Source organism: Diprion similis, chromosome 7, assembly GCF_021155765.1.
Source record: "Diprion similis isolate iyDipSimi1 chromosome 7, iyDipSimi1.1, whole genome shotgun sequence".
Taxonomy (NCBI): Eukaryota; Metazoa; Arthropoda; class Insecta; order Hymenoptera; family Diprionidae; genus Diprion; species Diprion similis.
This window is the reverse complement of record NC_060111.1, coordinates 7,107,789-7,128,977: the sequence shown is the minus strand read 5'-3', so window position 1 is coordinate 7,128,977 and position 21,189 is coordinate 7,107,789. Positions and strand designations below refer to the sequence as shown.

The following is a 21,189-nucleotide window of genomic DNA, read 5'->3' as shown; positions in this document are numbered from 1 at the left end:
AATATTCCAGAGAGTCACTTGACGTTGCCACATTGGATCCGCTATTTTGAATTTTCTGATTTCAAGTACAGATTCCTAATCAACAGCTTCGAAAACCCCAGACCATCGAGTTTTATCGAAATCAAATGACTTTTCGGATTTTGGTTCGCCATATTGGATACGACATTTTAAATTTTCAAGTTTCGAGTTCAAATTCGTAATCTGTGAGCTAAGAAATCCCCCTATTACAGCTAAATTTTAACGAAATTGGTTAGATAGATTTAATTTGCCCCTGAAAGGGTTCAATGGGTAAATCCACCCTCTTACGGAAGTTGACATAAAAATTTGAAAAAATTAAGCAATCATTTTTTAATTATTTGGCACCGATTTGGTGGGTGAGCCGGTTGAAATTCAAAACTGACCTTTTTACGGACTACCCTAATACATGTGTTTAGGGTACATTACATATAAAATTTTTACTAGACATTTGAATGTTTCGCCTTTTAAGTTAACGAATTAGGGACTTTTGGCGAGGCAGTGAAACGGACGGAAAGAGGGCGAGACTCACCCCCAGCTGCACGCTATCCGAAATGATGTTGGATGGACGCGACGCTCTGGTTCATCGATGTACCACAACGTCAGAAGCGTTATCAGATCCGCGAAGTCTGGCTTGTTGAAACTGAAAAAAAAGAAGGGAATGACATTTAAAAATGATGCAAAAGGGATGAATTATTTTTCAAAATTTGTCCCCTCGCACAGTTTTTGATGTAAAATTAACGTAGATCCGAATGAACAAAGTATTTTTGTCAACCCGCTTTCTGATAATCTTAATTGTTTTTACATTCGGAGATCGGCTGATCGCCGTTTGCACTCAGATTTTATTACGCGCCGACAGAAGGTTTACCATATCCGTCAATTTTTGGTCAGATCCAATTTTCGTGAATCCATACAACAGTGAAGCCCCTTTGCAGCAGAGTGTTATCGAATAAAATATTCACGGTTTTGCAAAAGTGGAACGAATATTAGTATCGATTCGTCAAAACGTCAACGAGATCCGACGGCGTCGAGATTTTTTACAGATTTCAATCGTTTTTTCTTTTTTCAAACTTGACGGTGAAACAATTGAAAAACGTTACAACGTCCGTAGACATTGAGAGTGAAAGAAGGTTTCACCTATCAAATTCGGTGTGAGAAATATTTTAATTATGCCCATACGCAAAAATGCACGAAAATTTTTTCCCCTGCAAACCATATCATACGTACAGCAATGATCTAGAACCGATCGATTGATTTCAATAAAAAAAAAAGAAAGGAAAAAAAAATGGATATTCGAGTCTTGGAATTTTTGCAATAGAAAAATATTCTTATCCCCCAACGAGATGGCAGTAAAAAGAATAAAGCCAGATAAACGAGAGCCTCGACTACATTTTATAGTATACCTACGAGAAGGCTGAAAAAGAATTTGAAATAGAATAACGAGGGTCTCTCGCGTTAAAGTTAAAGCCCTTATTTTTCAGGCAAGGTCGAAAGATCGCGGGGGGTTTGTTATCGGAATTAAATCTGGCGACCAGGTCTCAAGACGCTAATGGATTCAGCGGGAGGAGCGTCACTTTTTGAAATGGTGATAAGGAATGTGCGTGCTCGAAATGCCGGAGTGAGGGAAGGTGGGGAAAAAACGGTTAGTTATATAAGTTGAAGTTTAAAAGGTGTACGTAAGTCGGCTGAGAAGTTGGTTGCGAGGGGGTGACTTTACCTGGCTGCATATAGCGGCGTGGCTAGGAATAATATAGCGCGTTACCTCGAGTTTAATCGTCGATTTGAATAGCCAAGGATTTAAACGGACTTTTACGACCCCCGCCTTTTTAACTGGCAACAGCAAACCGGCCCGTCTAGTTTTACGAGCCCGAGTCTGCTAAGTAATATACAACATAGGCAGTTATGCATTCTTCATCAACCGCTCTATGTGCGCACTTTGTAAATTATTTACATTTCAAACGCACCCCTGAGTCTAGGGCTGCAGCGGGATATTAAGTACAAAACACTATGAACATGACGGCATCATCCGAGCGGCAGCGGCGGCGACAATTAAGGGATGATAATTTATCGCCATGCGAAAACTGCTTGGTTATTGTATAATAATCGACGCTTGTAACGGGCGAAGGTACGACGGAGCAGTTTTGAGGGGGATGATCTTGAAACTTGCAAGCCCGATTAAGAAGAAGACGAAGATTTTAAGTTCGGGAGAGGAACTGTATAACGAATTATCGACGCCGTCGGGAACTCGGCTTTGTTGAGAGGTAAGGTAGGGGGAACATCTCGAATAAATGCCTCGCTGCAAGTGCTCGGGAGAGCCGGTTTCCAACCCCTCCGCACTTGATGAACGCAGCAACGATTGCTATCCACTCGAGGAGTTATTTAATTCAAGAAGAGCTTTCAAATAAAAAGACCATTCAAGAAACGAAGAACGCGCTTTGTGCCCGTTGCTTCTCTATTCAACTCGCCTTCTCCCCGCGGCCGTTCCTCAATTCGATTCAACGAATGCTCCGTCCCCTTTATCCAACATCCCTGCAGGTAAAAACGTCTACACGAGGCGTTCTGCCGCTGACATATTTTAAACCTTTGTTCGGAGGGTAAAAGGAGAGACACCGAGTGCTGCTTAAATAAGGACGTCTTATCTTGCCTAATTGCTCGGTTTCGATAACCCAATTTAAAACACGTTAATCTCTTCGAAATGACCGACCGTCGAACGATTCGGATGCTTTCGGAACGCCATGAAAGCCAAACGAGGGCGTAATAAGACAGGACAATTCTTCTTCCACTCATCTTTCTCGCAATGAAGATAATCGAGCCAACTTCCATTCACGTGTACTTCCCCGCCTTGGATGTATACCGGAAAAAGCAGACAGTCAGTTACCCTCAGGGCTTGAACTGCACCAAGAGCACCTCATTACGGAACAGAACCAGCATTCGAAGAACTACTCGCAATTCTTATGATTCGACATTCATAATAACAACGATCTCCGTGAAAAGACTCTCTTCCAATTGGCGCAGTGCGAACGAGCGGCAAAAGCTGTCGCGCTGAACGTCATCCGAACTCGATTCCACCCGAGTCGAGAATCAAGGCTCCGTCCAACGAGGAAGGTATCCCAGGTCGACCTCTCCGATTTCACTTCTTTCGTAATATGTTATAGTAGACTGAAAACCAAGCGACAATTATATTTTTTTATCTGCCATTGAACACTTCAAGGGAGTGAAACCACATTCTAACGTAAAATGACATGTCAAAGGTATATTTGGCAGTTTCCTCTTTTTTCTTTTTTTCTATTAATTAAGAAAATCATTTGGATTGGTGAAGAAACATTACTTTCTTGTCGTTGAAACTGCCAAATCGCTCCTCGACATGGCTTACCTTGAAGGGTCGTCTCTACACCTTGGACTGTTTAACAGCAGATAAAAAAAAAGTAGATCTCGCTTAGTTTTCCGTCTCCTACAAGACGCTACAAAAGGAATCAAATCAAAGAGACCATCAACCTCGTAAGACCCAGCAAAACCAAATGGTGCTTATACCGTACGACAACCGGGTGTAACTTCTCCTCGTGATTATCCCAACTGCTTGCGGTGGCGGTAACGAACGCCTCCCGAAGGAGACAGCCCTCGACCACAGTCAGCCACGAAACGAGGCGGCGCATCGTTGAAGGCAGGGTGGATAGTGCCATAGAAGAGAGTTATCTGATAGTGCCTATTCCCGGCTGCATGCGGCTCGGCTCACTTGGCACGTACACAGTGTAAGAAGAAACGGAGCCAAAGAGCGGGTTGGCGTGCTCCCAACGGCGTACCTTCTCGGTGCATCTTCCAGTTTTATGCTCGCCTCCTAGAGTCCCGCGTGTATACAGAGGAGTTATGCGAACCCGTGTTGGTAATAATCTCCGACAAGATATTGAGTTGTTTTTTGATTTTTACGGGACACGTCCACCTCCATCATCTTTCGAGGGGTAAATAACCCGCGTCACCTTTCATCCCCTCGTTTATTCACGTCGCTAAATTGCTTCGAAGATGCTTCGAATCGCTCTCTGGATGGTCTGACGAAGCTTTTACCGAAGTTTGGAAAGGGTTTCGGAAGCCGTTCGAGTTAAGAAAACACTCTACGAAACCTCGAACTTGAATTGAATAACTGTTCACAGATCCCTGAAACGTTTTCGGAGAAAAATTCAACGACTATACGACGACTTCAACATTCTAACCATATTAGACGTGTTTCTGCACTACGAAGACTAGCTGCCGAGTTGAGGTTATATATACTGTTCTACCTACCTTCTTCAAACGCGTTCTCGTTGTTTGCCTTCGCAGCGCGACAACTTTGAATTCCATGTATAACTTTTCGAGCAGCGGGACATTCTCACGTGAATATATAATACTAATACTGCTACCCACTAAAACACTTAACAAAATGTTTACATAATCGCGGATGGATAGGCAGAAGACAGCAATGAGATAATCGTGTCTGAGGTACTTTGTACTACAAATGTCTCTGGTCTCCGACAGAATTGATTCTACTGAGAAAGAGGATACCTACGGCTAATTACCAACTTGAAATTCACGAGAAGCGGTCAGGGTTAGGTATCGTCAAAGACGAGGTGGCAGCAAACAGGGGTGAATTTTAGAACTCTCCATAGCATCTCAAGAAGTCCGTCAGGTACCTGTGAGAATTAGGCTCTCAAGCCTGGGTGCTTGACCACATCAGAAGATGACCTTTGCCCGCCTTGAACGAGGTTATACCGTAACACAAAGGCGAGAGACGGTGTACCGGATTTCTGAAATACCACCTCAATATACCGGCGATAACCGCAAGCAGCAGCACTGGCGTGCGCGAGGGGTGGCTGAGAGGATAATTGAATTTTGAAACAATTTCCTAGGGGCTTTTCCCCCGGTAATGAGAAGAAACGGTGGGGTTTCGGAGTCGTAACCCTTTCAAGTGACACTTTAGAGTTGGGCCCCGTGCTCCACGTTTCTGGAAAGAAAACTGCGAAGCATGATCGTCACTGCAGTGCCATACTACGATGACGGGGTGAAAATTTTGGATCCCCTGGTGGAATGCATGACTTGGCATGAATTGATTTGATCTCTGTAGCAACGCGAGGTGTCTCTACGTGATCTCGTCAACCCTCGAAAAGCTGGCGAGTTCTCGCAGCGCGGGATAAGGAGGGAAACAGACCCCATCGAAGGGAAAAGAGGGAACCACGTGCCGAGTAATGGCATCTTCGAACGGCAAGGCTGCCAGACGCGATCCTAATAGAGGCAGCAAGGCCGGTGGAGATTTATCGCTTACGTTGCTGACTGGCTCCTTCGCTCGGTTGGGCGCATGGCGGGCTGTGGAGTAGGAATCCGATATCACGACCGGAACTAAAAGGAAACGCGCATTCCATATGAAATCGGGTAGCGGAATATCAAATGTCGAGTAGAAAACGGCCGGATAGTCGAGCCAGATCGGGTACCGCCGATAATCCGCTTCTAGACGTTTAAATTCGGTTTAATATCCACCATCGAATGTTGAAATTTCCCCCGAAACCGAGCCCCGTTACGTACTTTTAACGCGTAATTAAACCGGTGCTCAAATTCCGCGGCAAGTCGATTATTACCAAGCATAAACGAGGCCCAATGATCGATGAGAGTCCGATCGTCACTCCAAAACTGATCAGTCGCAGATCGTCTACATCTCGGGCAACAATTTCAGCGACGCCACGTTCCCACTTAAGGTGCTTATAAAGACCCGTTGTACACCTCAAAAACGCGGGGATGCAAAACTCCTATACGATCAAGCGATCAGAGTGAAACTTGGGCAATTAATGTCTTATTTTGGCAAAAAGTGGATCACTCTGATCGCTTGAGCGGTATAGGAGTTTTGCATCCCCGCGTTTTCGAGGTGTACAACGCGTCTTTATAAGCACTTTAAGCGTTTCCACTTCCTACTTTCGGTACAAGTTTCACCGGCGTCAGAAGACACGATTCGCGTGATTAGAAAACTTGGGTTGTTACTCGGAGTATCGGATGATCAACAATGATTAACGAATCGACAAGATGATGGGAACGAGTCTACGACACGAATGAGCCTCACCGATTGAAACGTCAATGAGCGACACTTTCCCCGCTCAGCTGCGAATGTCGCTTTTGTTTAGCTCGCAAAATTAAGGGTTCAGGTTGGGTTTGGTTGGGCTAGTTATCCTGATGTGACAGGGTCCATGGGCTGAGCTTTGCGGCGTTCCCATCGCGACTATACGGCGCATATCACACAGTCAAGAGTCTCAACTCGGGAGATTAATGTAAGACGATCACGACGCCAGCGGTTACATCGCTTAAGACGATTACCATCTTGTTAAAACCGGGAGCCAACGTGTGTACTCGCCGTTCGTCATGGCGACTCAGGGCGGTCTCTCCGAGTGTAGCGTTCCCTTGAACACTCTAATTACTACGTCGTGTCGGGTGTGGGTCCAAGGGCCTAGAAATCCCCCAGCGTTCGCCGTTCGCCGTATCGCCGAGAGCGTCGATGCTACTTGAGGAGTTCTCTGCCGAGCAAGGATGGCGGAAATTAATCAAGGCTAACAGTTGTCACGGTGCACCGGTAGTGCAGCAGCCCGGTGGACCGAGGGAAAATTAAACGCTGTTAGCTACCGGCTGAGAGGAAATCCTCCGCCCCTCACACTCCAGCCACTTGGCCACCACTCCCCCGGAATCTGCATAACCAATTTACATGCATCAAAGCCCACCCTCGACTGGCCTGGGTCTACTTGCCCCAGGACCTTCTCGACCCGAGCAATATGTATAAGATACGAATTGATACTCGTTCCGCCGGCTGACCCCGCCAGAAGGGGGATGAACTGGCTCCCAGATGCTGGAAAGCTGGTACATCACGTCTCGCTGGCTCTTCAGTTTCGAGATACAAATTATTCAGACTCCGAGAATTAGGGCTTGTCGGAAACCAGCAGCTGCGAGTCGCAGGATTGTACGTTCGTGGCAACGAAGAGAAATGGGCAATGACTGTGTTTGACCCTGACCCTGTGAAATGCTTTTTGGCAAACATTGGCTGTCACGTGGGTTCAAATTCATTCAAATTCCTTGAAGATCCAATAGTTTGTTCACTTAGTTATTCGTTTGAGAGAAAACCGCGCGCACCTTCTAGTTTACAAAATATACGCATAACAAGAAATCACGGAAGTACGAAAGACCACACGTGACAGGATAAATGTTAATATCATGTAATCTGATTTTTATTCGTGAATTATTTATCTTGGTGTTAGAAAAAAAAACTTTCTCAGGTCAGTGATTCTTCAGTAGGCTAAGTTGTACCTTCGATTTCTCGGTTTTGTACAGCAATTGACGCAGCAGAACGTCGATGGGACTTTCGAAAATATCGCGTCTGCAGAAGGCGTCGTCTCGTTGGTATTTACGACGATGACGATGTGCGTTTGACAGACGTTAAAAACGTGCGAGTAACGTAATGAAGTGACGTAAATCGGAGGATCGATGTCGATGGGCAATTAATTGGACACGCAACGTCACCGTTCGTAACATGACAACGATGTAAAAGTAAATGTTCAGTTATATAACATTTTTTTCGTAGAAAGTAGCACGGAGAATGTAATTGAAGGATCTTCGTACTGTTCTCCTTTTTCAACATTAAAAAAAATGGCTAAATTATCGATACTTTAACGATTTAACTCTCGATCTTCATGGCGATATTCCACGTGAATAGCAGTTTTCGTCTCGCATATATTTCAAGTATTGCGTAAAGGTATAATTGAGAAGAATGAATGCGAAGGGTATATACAAGTGACGGTGAAATTCTATGAATTTTTAGTCGACTGTTCATCCTATCGTAGCGCCCGAAGGAGCAAAGTGTTTTCTTTTATGTCTGCGCAGATATTTTCAGACCATTGGACATACCTATTATTCTTTGACGCTATTCAGATAGATCTTCACGAGCGTTGCTTCTTTCACGGAGATAGAAGTAAGGAATCAGCAATTCCTCTTGAGAGAACTCCGCAATGACGTGAACGGCATCGGGAGTGAAAAATTTCGCCGATTTGGTCCGCGCTAGCTTCCGCAGAGCTACGGGAGAGCGGAGGAGGCTGGTAAATAAGTCCCGAAAAGATTACACCGGACGAGATGATAGGTGTGGCTTAACCGACATTTCAATTTGGCCAGGCTTAAGCTCGACGGGAACATATTCCGGGCAGGAGGGCGGGAAAATATATAAACCCTTGTAACGAGCGGTCCAAACGACACTTGACTCGTGGCTACCCAACTTAACACTCAGCTCTTAGCGCTGGCCGCTCCCCGTCCGCAGAGTCATAATATTTTTTAGCCAAGCTGACCCCGGTAATGGGGCAATGGGCGAATAGGGCGAGGGTTGGTTTTCGACGCCGCGCCACCCTCTTTCCGCCTTCCCTCCGGCGCATGGATTACAGGGCGACTCGCCTCGAAGGGCACCTTGCGACTCGCTTCCCGCTGAGCGGGCGAAACCTGCCGAGGCGAGGGCCTTAAATTTACGTTTTACAAAGTTAATTGAATGGGCGTAGGAAACTGCCGGCGTTCCTGCTCATGCGGGATCCCGGAGTAGCTTATAACGCCGACTAGACCAGAAACCCGAAATGCTTATCGCGACCCTTTCCTTTCCTACCACCTCGCAAATAGTTGTCAGGGCTTGTGAATAACTGCTTGTGGAACGCGCACCACCCCGTGCCCATCGCTCCCTTATACCTATGCTGGCACTTCAAAGGACGCCAGCCTCTCCAACGGAATTCTCACAATCAGCGGTAGCAGTTAATTACCGTTGCTTTCCACCGGGGAGTCGAATCCTCTCTAACATCTTATCTCGAGGAGAGTTTACGGTATATTCTAAATAAATTTTTTATGAGTCTTCTAACCCTGGTCGAATCAGGTTGTAGGTATTTTCTTTCAGCTCTTGTAGAGGAATATTTGAAATCCAACGATCAATGAACCCCAATGACGAAGCGACGCGAAGTTTGTTAAAGTCTGCAAGACTTGATCCGGAACTCTGGCTGTAACGAAAACTTCCGAAACGATCGACCCTTCGCCGAGGATCGAAAAGCCTACTATATAAGTGGCACTAGACCTCAGGGACGTAGGTAAGTAACATATCCTTGAAAACGAGTTCAGGGTCGGTCTCTGGATAGGGAAATTCCGACCCAGAGATAGTAAATTTCCCGAAACTTCGCCCCGGAAGATCCTATAAACACATAAACCATGCTCTTAAGACCTTTTCGAAGATCCAAAGGAGCCTCGCAACTTTAAAGCAGGCCCGAAACACAGTGTGCCAGTGAAACCTGCAGGACGATTCGTTCGTGTGAAGGGTTGTAAAGGGAGTTTCCACTTCTCGGACAAAAGTCGTCGCGTCGGTCCCCCCGATATTTCACGTCGTGACGTTGACAACAAGTGGTTTTTGGTTCTGACTGTGTGGAAAGACACGCGTGTAGACCCTCCACCTCTAACTCCTCGCGGCTTCGTTGCTCGAGTTGCACCTCGCGGGTCGTTCCGATGACTTTTTACTCCTCCGATTAACCTCTTGTCCTGATTTCCGTCACGGCTTGGCAGGGGTCGCGCAGTCGCGAGATATTATCGCAACGATGAGGGCCGCGTGCCTGGCGCCAACCCAAACAGAAATTTAATCTCGAAATTCAGTTTAATATTACTGCACCAAGGATGCGGAGTTATTGCTGGTTCCTCTTCTCTGCCTCTCTTTTCTCTCTCTCTCTCTCTCTCTCTCTTTCTCTCTCTCTCTCTCACTCTCTCTCTCTCTCTCTCTCTCTCTTTTTTCTCCCTTCTTGGGCAGCGATGCACGCGAGCGTGACTTCCTCTGCTCCAGGAGATGAAAGATATCCTCCAGGTATCCACCGGGCATATATACAACTTCCAGCTCCTTTAAGCGAATACATCCTGTGTGCAATATCCGATATGACGTGTTTTCGCCCGGATTTTCGGATTACTAAGCGTCTCGCATACCCGATCACCTTATTCTTACTCTTTGATTTTCTTCCCAATAAAAGTCTATTCAGCTAAGAATTTTATTCAGCGTCCGTCTATATTCTACTTGCAAATATCAAATGCGAAACTCGGTGCACACGCTTGTACCCTATAAGGCACCGTTTTCCAAGCTGGCGGTTTCTTTCAGCCTTATCGTCCCGATAACGCGAGGGGCGGACTGCCCCCTCTTCAAACGCGTTATGGTTCCTACTCGATTACCCGTGACAAAGGTAGAACGAGGAATAGAGAGTCCACCCCGTTTTACATCACAGCCAAAGATAAATAGAAATTCTAAGGAAAAAATACCTCGGGGGGGAAAAAATATGGAGTGGAACGTTGTACGGTTGAATTTGTTTTCAAGCTTGAGTTATTTGATGAAAGGATTCGTTATGGCGTGTGATTTGCACGTGTAATACGATATGACGTAATACGGCATTGGTATTTGAAAGAGAAATAAGTAAAAAAATAAATAAAATAAAATAATTATTCTCATCTATATTTGCAGCGGTTGATGTTACATTTTTTTTTCGCAACGAAATCTCAGCTGCTCCGTCCGATGCATGTAACGTAAAGCAGACTATGTAATACATAACATTCCGAAGAATTGGGACAAAAATACGGTGCGGAATAAATGCCGATTCTTGAGATTTTCACGAGCCATCTAACCACTACCAATGCCTAGGTAGCCTCGACGAGCCTCGGATGCGGTTGAGAATCTGACGTGCCTTGGATGTAAAAATTTGTTAGGAATGCTGCGGCAATGGCAGAGAATACTGTACCTATATTGACCCGTTTTTCGAACCTGAATAAAACCGACTCCGGGTGTAATAATATAGTTTTTGTGCCTTGCCAGAGCGGTCTTTGCAATTTTCGTCAAATATATCTATGTCACCCTCTTCTCGGAGAAGTCTGCGGGAGTATCGTACATTAAAAGTCAGTGCTGATTAGAGCGTGAAGCATTTATAGAAGCTGCTCCGTAAGTTGGACAACGTCTGGGAAACAAAAAGAGATTTACGACTTGTATTACATACACGTGCACCCTGCGCCACCATATGTAACACTCGAGCCGGTAGAATCGGGAATGATAAAACGCAGGGGGTGCCGGTCGATACATAAGGTAGAAAAACTTATGACGCGATCATTTGTCCGGCTGTTGGTCCAAAATTGAGCAGTTTGTTTCACGCGAGAGGGTCCGGACGTTGGACGCCGGTGCTGCTGGTGATGATGGTTCATCGTTTCGTCGCTGGACGCCAACTCGGGTGCTCATGAAAGCTATGCCACCCTACTTCACCCACTCGTGAAATGTATTTCCAAGGAGAAGGGTGGGTTCAACTCATCGAATAAGTCCGAACCGGCATCGGCACGAGCTGCTAGAAGATATGAAATTCGAAATCACCTGCATCCCTTCAGACGAGAGCTGAAACATGGTTGCAGTATTCTTTCCGCGCGAGATTGCTACTTGTATGAAAGAGGTAGGGTACAGGGTGTAGGTCTGGATTGTGCGGACTGAACTCGATGCGATATTATGCGAATATTGTCTCGACGCGAGCGAGAAGTTGATGCGAAGAATCGAAGGATCCCGAACGACATTCGAGGACAAGGGTCTGTTTCTTCTCTTGTTCAATTACACCGTAGCCTAAGGCTCGAATGGTTGTACAATATACCTAACGTCGTTGGACGGTTAACAATCCCTCTATTTTGTATTCCCAGTTAAAGCTTTCAGTGGTAATGTATTCTGCGAATCCTTCTCACCTTTTACCTCGGTACGTGTGGAGAGTGTGGGTAGCGGGAGAATCACATACGCGAGTGAGTGACGACTCGACTCGGTTGTCGTATACCACCTGCGGAATAAGGAGAATCCGTATCACTGGGACGTGTAAATGCCCGACGTCTAGAGGCGAGGGAAACCCTAAAATTTTGGCATAGCCTCGCACAATTGTAACACGTTCAATCCACAACCCCATGAACGAACGAGAAGCCACACAGGAATATCAAAGGAACGTTGTACGCTGATGGATGGCTGGCTAAAGGCTTAATTGTTAGGTTCCCGAATTTGAGGAAAGTACAAAGGAAGTACAAGGATGATGGCTCGATAGACGAGAAATGACTCGATTACAAATGGCTGCAGTGAGATTACAGATGGATGGTTAGTCAAACCTTCAATTAACAAGTTCCCGAATTTGAGAAAAGAGCAGATGCGATGGCTTCAAGTCCTCGTCATTAACTACATCAAAGTCCTTTACAGCGTCATCTCGGAATTGCTCTTAGCAAGTTAGAATGACTTTCAGCGATGTCTATCGTGAAGTTGAATCGACTCGATCCCAACTAGTCGCACGACTCCAATCGAACAAAACAACTTGGATTGACGCGAACTGTTTGTTTACACAGTAAAACGAAGTGTAGAATTTCATTGGATGTGAATACTAGTCCAATGGATCAAATTTCTCTCTCATTATCTCCTTCGATAGCATAATCACTACGAGAGGAAAAGCTTTCTGGGATCGAATGACCAGGTAAGTCTTTTGCTTCTGAAGGGCCTCAACTAGCAGCTTTATCTCTATACCACCGCCAAAAGATAATGAAAAAGCAAGGATGTTCTGACGGCTGAGTGGGTTATCCGATGATGAAACAAACTCCACATGTCTGCGACACACTTTGGGTAGGAGGGGGAAGGGGGTGGGATGATTTGCGGGTTGGTGTAGCGGGCAAGGAGAGCCGCAGGGCCGCAGGGCTCAAGAATCTCCACCCCAACGGGCGTCATGCTCGTTCGACGTGGGTTTAACCACCGTCAAAGGAATGCCGTGCCCTTGACTGCTCCAGCCAGCCTGCGGCCTGCCTGCTTGCTTCCAGAAATCGATAGCGTGACGCTGCGATGCCCTGGTGCGAGTGTCAGGGTGGGTGGGATGGCTGAGTTCCCTCGATACGAGCCCACATCTTTCTCTCTCTCTCTCTATCTATCTCTCACTCTCTCACCCGTTTTCTATCCGAATAATCTCCCCGATCCTTCTCATCCCTCTCGTTATACTACCGGCACTTCCCTGCAGGGTATAGGTCCCTACCTACCTACCGTAGTTATATGTATGTATAGGAATGCGCCCTATCACCCTCGTCGTGTAAAGAAGAGGATATCTCGTCCCGCTCGTTTTCCGATACACGAAGTCTCGGGACCGTTGAGGGAAAATGCGGGGGACACGAACACCGCGATATCATTCCTCGAGTTCGGACCTAGGAACCTTATTGTACTGATTTACTCGCATTTCTGGACCATCCATCCTGCATCCACCCGAAGTCCGGTGGGAATAAAACAATTCAAGGTCGAATCCTCGAAGAGGATAACGTTTCAGGAGCATTACGAACCATACTTGGAAATTTACTTTCAGACATAGCGTTGGATTGACATTGGACGTGGTGTTGAAATGGCAGATAAACTGATGCAGTCTACACATATTCAAGTACAGGACAAGGTTTATCTTACAGTACATAAAGAGATGGGAAGAAAGTGTTGGAAGCGGGCATAGGAAGCATCCTTCTATGGTCAGTTCATGAGATCACCCCTGCATACACCCAGTGCGAACAGCCTTGAAGACTCGACTGCAGAGTTAGTTACTTGTCACCTCTTGATGCTTGATGGGAAGAGGAACTGTTCACCAGTGTATGTGTAAGTGCGTATTATACACAGTGCAAAGAAAAGGACGAGAATGACGGCGGTCCATGAGCAAAGAAGAAATACGCAAACAAAAAGCACATTTCACTTTGTAAGCCGAGGCGGGTGCCAAACCCCCAACGTCGTATTCCATGAGAGACGAAGCGGGTAACGACTTGAAGAGCAAAACGAGCAAAGGGTTCCGCGAGACGAGTCTTCCTTTTCGAAATTCTTTTCATTAACCGCTAAACCATGGCCGTCCACCTCATTCACGGCGTTGACTCTCCGCGCCGGTCAGAAATAGACGTAAGAAATTTTCGTACCCGGACGTTTTGACTTAAGCCGAGACTCCAAGACGCGCCTTTGAGCATCCCTAACCGACATCGCGTCTCCGTCTGCCTTATACTCGCGTCTGGAAAACCCAAGCTTAATTAAAATCCCAATGAAATCCCGGCGCATACTGTAACAGCAACCACAGAGGCACTGGCATCACTCTCTGCACCAGTTCTACTGCTCGCTCGACGATCCCCTTAATTCTTTGAGAGCTTTCGCGCGGATAATACATATTTCACGTGAAAATTTGGTCGGAAAAACGGAAAAACTTTTCACTTCAGAATCCGAGTGAAGAAACTGTTGATCCGCAAGCTCGACACGCGCGAACCATTTTCATATTTTATTGCATTTTTTTTTATATCATTCAAACTGAAACGATATCCCTATTTTTGGGAAAGGAAAGAATTCTTGACATCATCCTTTTCACCTTTCTTAATGGGAAATTTGGAGGAAAAGTTGCTGTCGAAAATGGAAAAATTCATTCGAAACATCGATATTTAACAACCTTTCGAACTTTTGTGACCGACTGAGATGTTAGTGGAAGCGAGAATGTTGTAGAAAAATATTGCGTTACCAACAAACGTGGGGGAAAACTCAAAAGATCTAGTAACCTTTGGTTACTTTGTTACCCAGCTCGATTCGGTTGGTAATGTTTTGCAATTGGTTGTCGAACGAAGATCGTCGTGATAAGTGAAGCATGATGAGTCGAATCAGTGCAGAAGTAATCAATTAACAATATTCAAGCGAGTATAGAGCGATAGTGAAGCTATATTCATTCATACGATACGGTGAAAGTGGTTGCAGCTGCGCTTTACGTCCCGGGGAATTAATTAGAAATTTCGTCCCGACTAGTCTCCAACAGACGGTGAACCGGCTGCTCCGAATTGCTGGACTTTAAATTGATCTAGTCGACTTGACGACTTAGCAGCTACGAGCAGGTTTCGCAGTCTGCAGGGGCGCAGGATCTTTTATTACGAAGGATCTAACGAACTTGAAGAAAGCATAATCACACGTGTCGACGTTGGGTCGACAGCCGAACGACTCAAAGCTTATCGCGTCGTTTGGAGCAATCTCTCTCTCTCTCTCTCTCTCTCTCTCTCTCTCTCTCTATACGGGCGTTTGCTGTGTCTGCAAATAACAGCAAACCGTGTCCGGTTCCGGGCGTCACGAAGTGGCTGCTGCGACGAGGGAATGCAGAGGAGAAGTTTACTGCAACAAGATCAAATGCTTGCGAGTTTTTCAGTCACTGCTTCAGATTTCCACGTCCTCCATACAATTATTCTAACCACCGACAACGATCGCCCCGCGACCGGTTATGCCGACAACGCATGCATGCTCAACATCATCAACGGACTCGAACCCTGACCAAAAGGACTCTCGTACGCGAAGTAGGCGAAGTATCGATTTCACACTAATATTCGCGTGCTGGCTCGCTAAAAAAACCTTTGGAACAACTCGCGGAGCTTTTATAGCCGTTCAGTTTTATTCCCCGAAACAAGAATAGCGATTAAAATGTTCACGGAAACTTTTACTACCTGTATTCTTTCGAGGAATGCTTCGTTTTATGTACTTGGAACGAAACGTCAAAATCGACGAGGTCTATCCTCTGAAAATTTTTAACAGCAGCTTCGACAGTTCTAATTTCACATGTTTTAAAAATGCTCGATAAAAATTATTTCAATTAAAAATTGTAAGAGCTTATTAAGATTTTAAAAAATTTTCAAAATGGTTAGTAGTTGAAGTTTTTTTTTTTAATCGTGTTATTATATTCTACGTTTAAAATTGTGAATGTTCTTATAATTTGAACTCGGTATATCAATTTATAGAGGTCGCTCAAATTTTTTTTAATTTTTGAAGTATAGGTGTACTTCAGTCGATTTTTTAGTGACCTGTAAATATAAATGATCGACATCTTAAAGAATATAAATGAAGCACAAGACACCTAGGAAATAATAACCAGACGATAAAGAAAAAGTTGAAGAAAAAAAATTCAATTTCTAACCATTTTGAAAATTTTCAAAAATCTTGAGTGACCCGTTAAAATTTTTTAAACAATCTGATTTTTGGTGAACATTTTTAAAACATGTTAAATGAACATATTTTTATGTGAGATCGAAAAAAAATATATTCGTTTCTTTTGGGCTACCCTGAAATACATATTTTTAATTCAAATTATTTTCATTCCTCATTTAGTTTTCCACATAAAGTACGAGGTTTTGAATCAGAAAATTCAATTTCAACCTTTCAAATTTTTTTCTCATATGAAAGTCTGTATCATATATCCAAATTTTGTGATTTTGAATAGAAGAGGATAAAAAAAAAAAAAAAAAAAGCGGGCCCCTTAAGAAAATATTGCCTAAAATTAAAATAAAATATTTAGAAAATAATCATAAATTCAAGTTGAGAAAATTATTTGACTTTGACGAGTTGAGAGTGAAGCGCAACTTGAAACGTTTCGCGTTACGAGCTGCAAAATTATTTGAGTAAATGATTTCCGAATAATTCATGATTACTTCAATCCCTTGTTATTAAAAAAATTTCAGAGGGCCCACTTTGCCCCCAAATTTTTTGAGATATCAAAAATTTCAAGCTGCCCACTTGCCCCACCCTCTCCAACACATTCATCCGGGCCTTAGTTGTGACTTCATCACACCAACTGGCAGGGGAAGGGGATGCCAAGCTCAAGGAGACCGGGGATCATCCTTTCACCGCGCAAATCATAGAAAGGTCTGCAGCAGCATCAGCTGGGCCGAACCCAGAGGCGAATTGATGAGAAATATCGGTGGGAACGGTAGGTAAGTAAGAGGGACGACGAGTGAGGGAGAAAGAGAGATCCAAAGGCGGAGGCGTGGGGGAGGATATCGAATATAACGTTAGGAAATATTCGATACTCCGATAATGTTCCGCTTATAGCTCGCGGATGGCGACAAGGTCGTTGCTGGGAGGATGCGAACCCGATGCCGTGTCTGGCTGACGAAATCGAAGGTCCAATTTATTCAATCAAACCTGTTCCTAATTACGTTTCGATTTCGACGAAGTGAAACATCAGTTTTGTTCCTTTATTTTGTTCATTTTATTTTAAGAAATTCATTTTATTTTTTATCTTCGCTACTTCAAGTTCAATCTGTATTATTTGGGACACGAGAATTATCGAGGAGATAAAATATTCCCTGCGGAGATGATTATTTTTATTATTATTATTGTTGTTATTATCAATCCGTGATATGTCGCAAGACGACCTTTCGACGGGACGCGAATCACGCGCGAGGAAAGAATGAGGACGAGAATATTAGGAACTAGGAATCTTGTTTATGGATGTATTGGCAAAGCACAGACCGAAGAGATGAATTTTATTACAAGCCTTGGCTGAAACCACCTGATTATTTATACAATTTATAAAACAATCGCATTATTGAATCATTTCTTTTTTTTTCAGTACCATAAATTTACTCTTTTCGTACAGTTTCAATTAATGGCGGTCGAGTTGTTTTTTTTCTGTTTTTTTTCGTTCTTCCTTTTTCTCCTTTTGTTTTGCCGTTTTTTTTTTTTGTTTTTTTTTTTTTTTTTCTACGCATTCTTTGAAAATTAATTTTTTCCAACATTTTCTGAGATAACAGAAACGAAAACAAAAAGAGGTAAAAAAAAAAACTGTACTATTAAAAATTATCACGTACTAACATGATGCATGTAATTAATTATTAATCAATTTTTTGGTAATTCGTTTTGATAGACAGATTTTTACAGAATACATTCACAAACGAAACATCGACTGATCTGAACTGATTGATTATTTAAACAATTCAACATTCGTCATTCGAATTTTCGGCTTTTGATTGTTTTCACACTACGGAAAAATTGTTTCGATTATATTGAACAACTACAGTTATACTTTTTTTTTTTTCATCCAGACTTGGCATCGATTCGTTGTTTTATTAATTAATGCACTGATTTTCATCGGACGAACGATTATTCTGATAAATCGAGAGACTAATCAATTATATCTATACGATCGTGATACACGTGCAAAAATAAACGGCGACAGCGCATTTGGCAAGCGCTATTTACACAACGCTAGGATTTGGATTATCGGTTTTGTGCGAGCGATGGCTTTGCAAACCCGTCAGTCTCGCTTTTACGATTGAATCCCGATACCCTCCCAAACCCTCCCTCGACTCGGTCTGTATGAAGACGAGGTTCCACCCGAGTCGCCAAATTTATTCACCTCACGATTTTAACACCGGGCAGGTTACGTCAGGCTGCTGCAGAAAAGCCTGACCGAATCGTCGAGACTGCAGAATCGCTCTATTATGAGAGGGAAGAAAATCCGCAATTCACTATCGCCTTAACGCGAAGATCCTCCGAAGATAGAGAAGCTTGTAAAAATTTATGAAAGTATAATAAACAAGAGAACAAAACAACGAAAAAAAAAATAGATAAATAAATAAATAAAATTTGGCAAAATGAGATTGAACAAAAAAAACTATACAAGTCATTTCAACCCCCGTGAGATGCGGGTTTTCACCTTTTTTCACGATGCTTTCGAGCGGCACGAGAAGCGGGGTCAACTCTTCAGACGTAGCAGCGACGACAAAAGGAATGAAGGAAGAAAAAAAAAATCGATGAATATCCTTGGAAAACGGTGAATGTTTTAAAACCTCGGGGGCATAATCCGCGGTTCGAAATAAGTACGCCGTAGGGTTCCGAGACTCGAAGGCTCTGGCACATCGGATGAGACCGGACTATGACCCAGAAAGTAAGAAAAAAAAGAAATGAAAAAACGGAAAAAAGCAATCAGAACGACGAGGACTCGACACGCCTCAAGAGCGTGGAAGGATTTTGCACCCCCGATACTGGACTTGGTTGCAAAACTGTGCGAAAGGGGATGAAAAACTCCTCAAATTCAAAAAGACATGTTCGGTGAACCCTTCGCAGATGAGGAAGAAGAAAAGAAAAAAAGGGGGGGGGGGGGGGGGGGAAGGAAAAAAAACGTGCGTGTACGTAAGCTTGTACACACAGGCGAGATGAAGTCAGTGGTTTCAAATATTCAGAGAGAGATGAAAGATTCAGGTGCAACGCGAAGAAGAATGAGAAGAAACACTACGAGGTCTGACAGAAGGATTAACGAACCTCTTTGCAAATTTTTTATTCATTCCACGTTTCCGCTTACAGTCTTAAAGAATATGAGAAGGAGAAAAAAAAAAAAAAAGAATTGTATTCAGTGGAATAAAAATTTTATTTACCTTGGAAACCGAGTGCTTATTCATCGTGATTTTTTTTTTTTTTTATTCTGAATTCAAAAACGGAGGCTTTTCATTCTGACGGAGTTTAATTGGAGCCTTGTGAAGAACTGACCGGTTCACATGAATGATGGCCACTGATAATCAATTTGGATAAATCGTAAACCGTAAGGGAAATGCGGTATGAATTTTTAATCAACCCTTAAATGGTAACTGTGAGTCAATCGTGCCTCGCTCAAACCGTCTCCACTTGCTGATTTCTTCACGTTTTATTTTGTTTGTATTATTATGTTATTTAAACAAAGGATTAACTCAGGAGTGACTCGCCGTTACCATTAAAGGGTGCCGAAAAACACGTTACCATAGTTAAGGATTAAGGACTGTTTCATTCGTTGTGAATTTATAACACTGCTTGATGTAACTCCAACATTATAATATAAGGTTTCAATTCTGAATGAACGATAAAACTTTTACTATAATTAATTAATGCTCTACACCGCCAAGTTTTTTATCAATTTAAACAGTATCTTTAAAATGAATATACAATGAATACCGCTCTCGAGATAAGGTTTCATCGATGAAGCCTGACAAGTCTGATGAATCTGTAGAATCGAAGCGCGTCTGGCAGAACAAGTATGGCGAAAAAATATATATATATATATATATATATATATATCATATTTTCACTCTGAGTAAATCCGTAAAACATTTCACAATTTTTTCACCTTACGTATTCAGAAAACAGCGTGTTCATTGATCAAGAGTAAAATTCTGCCTGAACGCGAAATAGTGAAAAAGAACGTATAAGAAGTATGTATAGATAAAAAAAAAAGAGTAAAGAATAAACGCATTAAAAATAAATAAATAAATATAGAAACTTGAAAGAAAAAAGAGAGAAAAAAAAAAAAAAAAGAACAAATAATTTAACAAAACGAAGCATTGAAAAAATGGTGTCATAGGGCCAAAAAATGCCTATCACAAAAATATAATTATAAGTAATATAAAACTATATCTAGAATGCTACCTGGTGATAGAAACTTTTGGGAGCTTGGACTTTAAAGTATGTAGCGACCTTGCTACATGCACAGCAAAGGGAAAAGGGGAGAGAGCGACTCTACAGCGATAACATACAACGTGAAGAGAGCGTAACACGTGAAGCAGGTTTCGAAGAAGAAGCACTTCGCCGGCAAATCCCGTTGTAAATGGTGGGAAAGAGCAAAGAGGGTTTTACGGACTTGGTGCCCCGGACCTTTTTGGCCTTCCAACGGGACCCGCTCATCCCGTGGGCTGACTCCAGTCTTAGTACAGCGAGTAGGTATGGATACCTGGGACATTCTGAAGGTTTGGCTGCGTTCCGCCCACATTTTTGCATCCGTTTCGAGATTTATACCGACTTTTTAACCCCCCGGCTGTCCTGTTTTACCGCCATTTTTCTCAAATAGCTGGCACTCAAAGGATCGAGAAGAGGTATAACGTAGAGAGATTGAAGAATGGAGAGAAAAAACGAAGAGCTCGAAGGAAAATTGTCCGCAGGATATGGGAATGTCTTATAAAATTCTGAAATTTAAATCCCGAGTAATATTCAGCTGTGTCGAATGCATTTATTATCTATGTAACATTTTTATCTATGAATGTAAATTTATCGACATTAAGATTGTTGAAAACCAAAAACCGAGATCTCGCGCCAGACAGCAAAAAAAAAAAAATCGGTAAATTTATTGGTGTAAAAGTCATTCCTTCATCTTGTTCCTTATTACGAGAAGAATGGTGTAAAAAAAGGGGTGGAGGTCAAAAATTGAAAGGGTCAATATTGCGAATGACTGATATATCGAAAGGAAGTAAAAAAACGAAAGATGAATTGTTCGAAATCTTGATTTTTCAAAGTTTCGCCGATATTAGAATGACTACTAATGTTTTTAAATAATTCATCTTTCGTTATTTTCTTTTCACATTATGAAA

At 43.1% G+C, this 21,189-nt stretch overlaps 1 long non-coding RNA gene across 1 annotated transcript in view; it reads right to left on the bottom strand.

Moving 5' to 3' along the window:
* Nucleotides 1–555: 555 nt before the first annotated feature.
* The window catches only part of LOC124408053, a 47,048-nt gene continuing 26,414 nt past the window's right edge, over nt 556–21,189 (bottom strand). The window contains exon 3 of the long non-coding RNA XR_006929391.1: nt 556–658. This is a non-coding gene — a long non-coding RNA (uncharacterized LOC124408053). The remainder of the gene's footprint in view (nt 659–21,189) is intronic.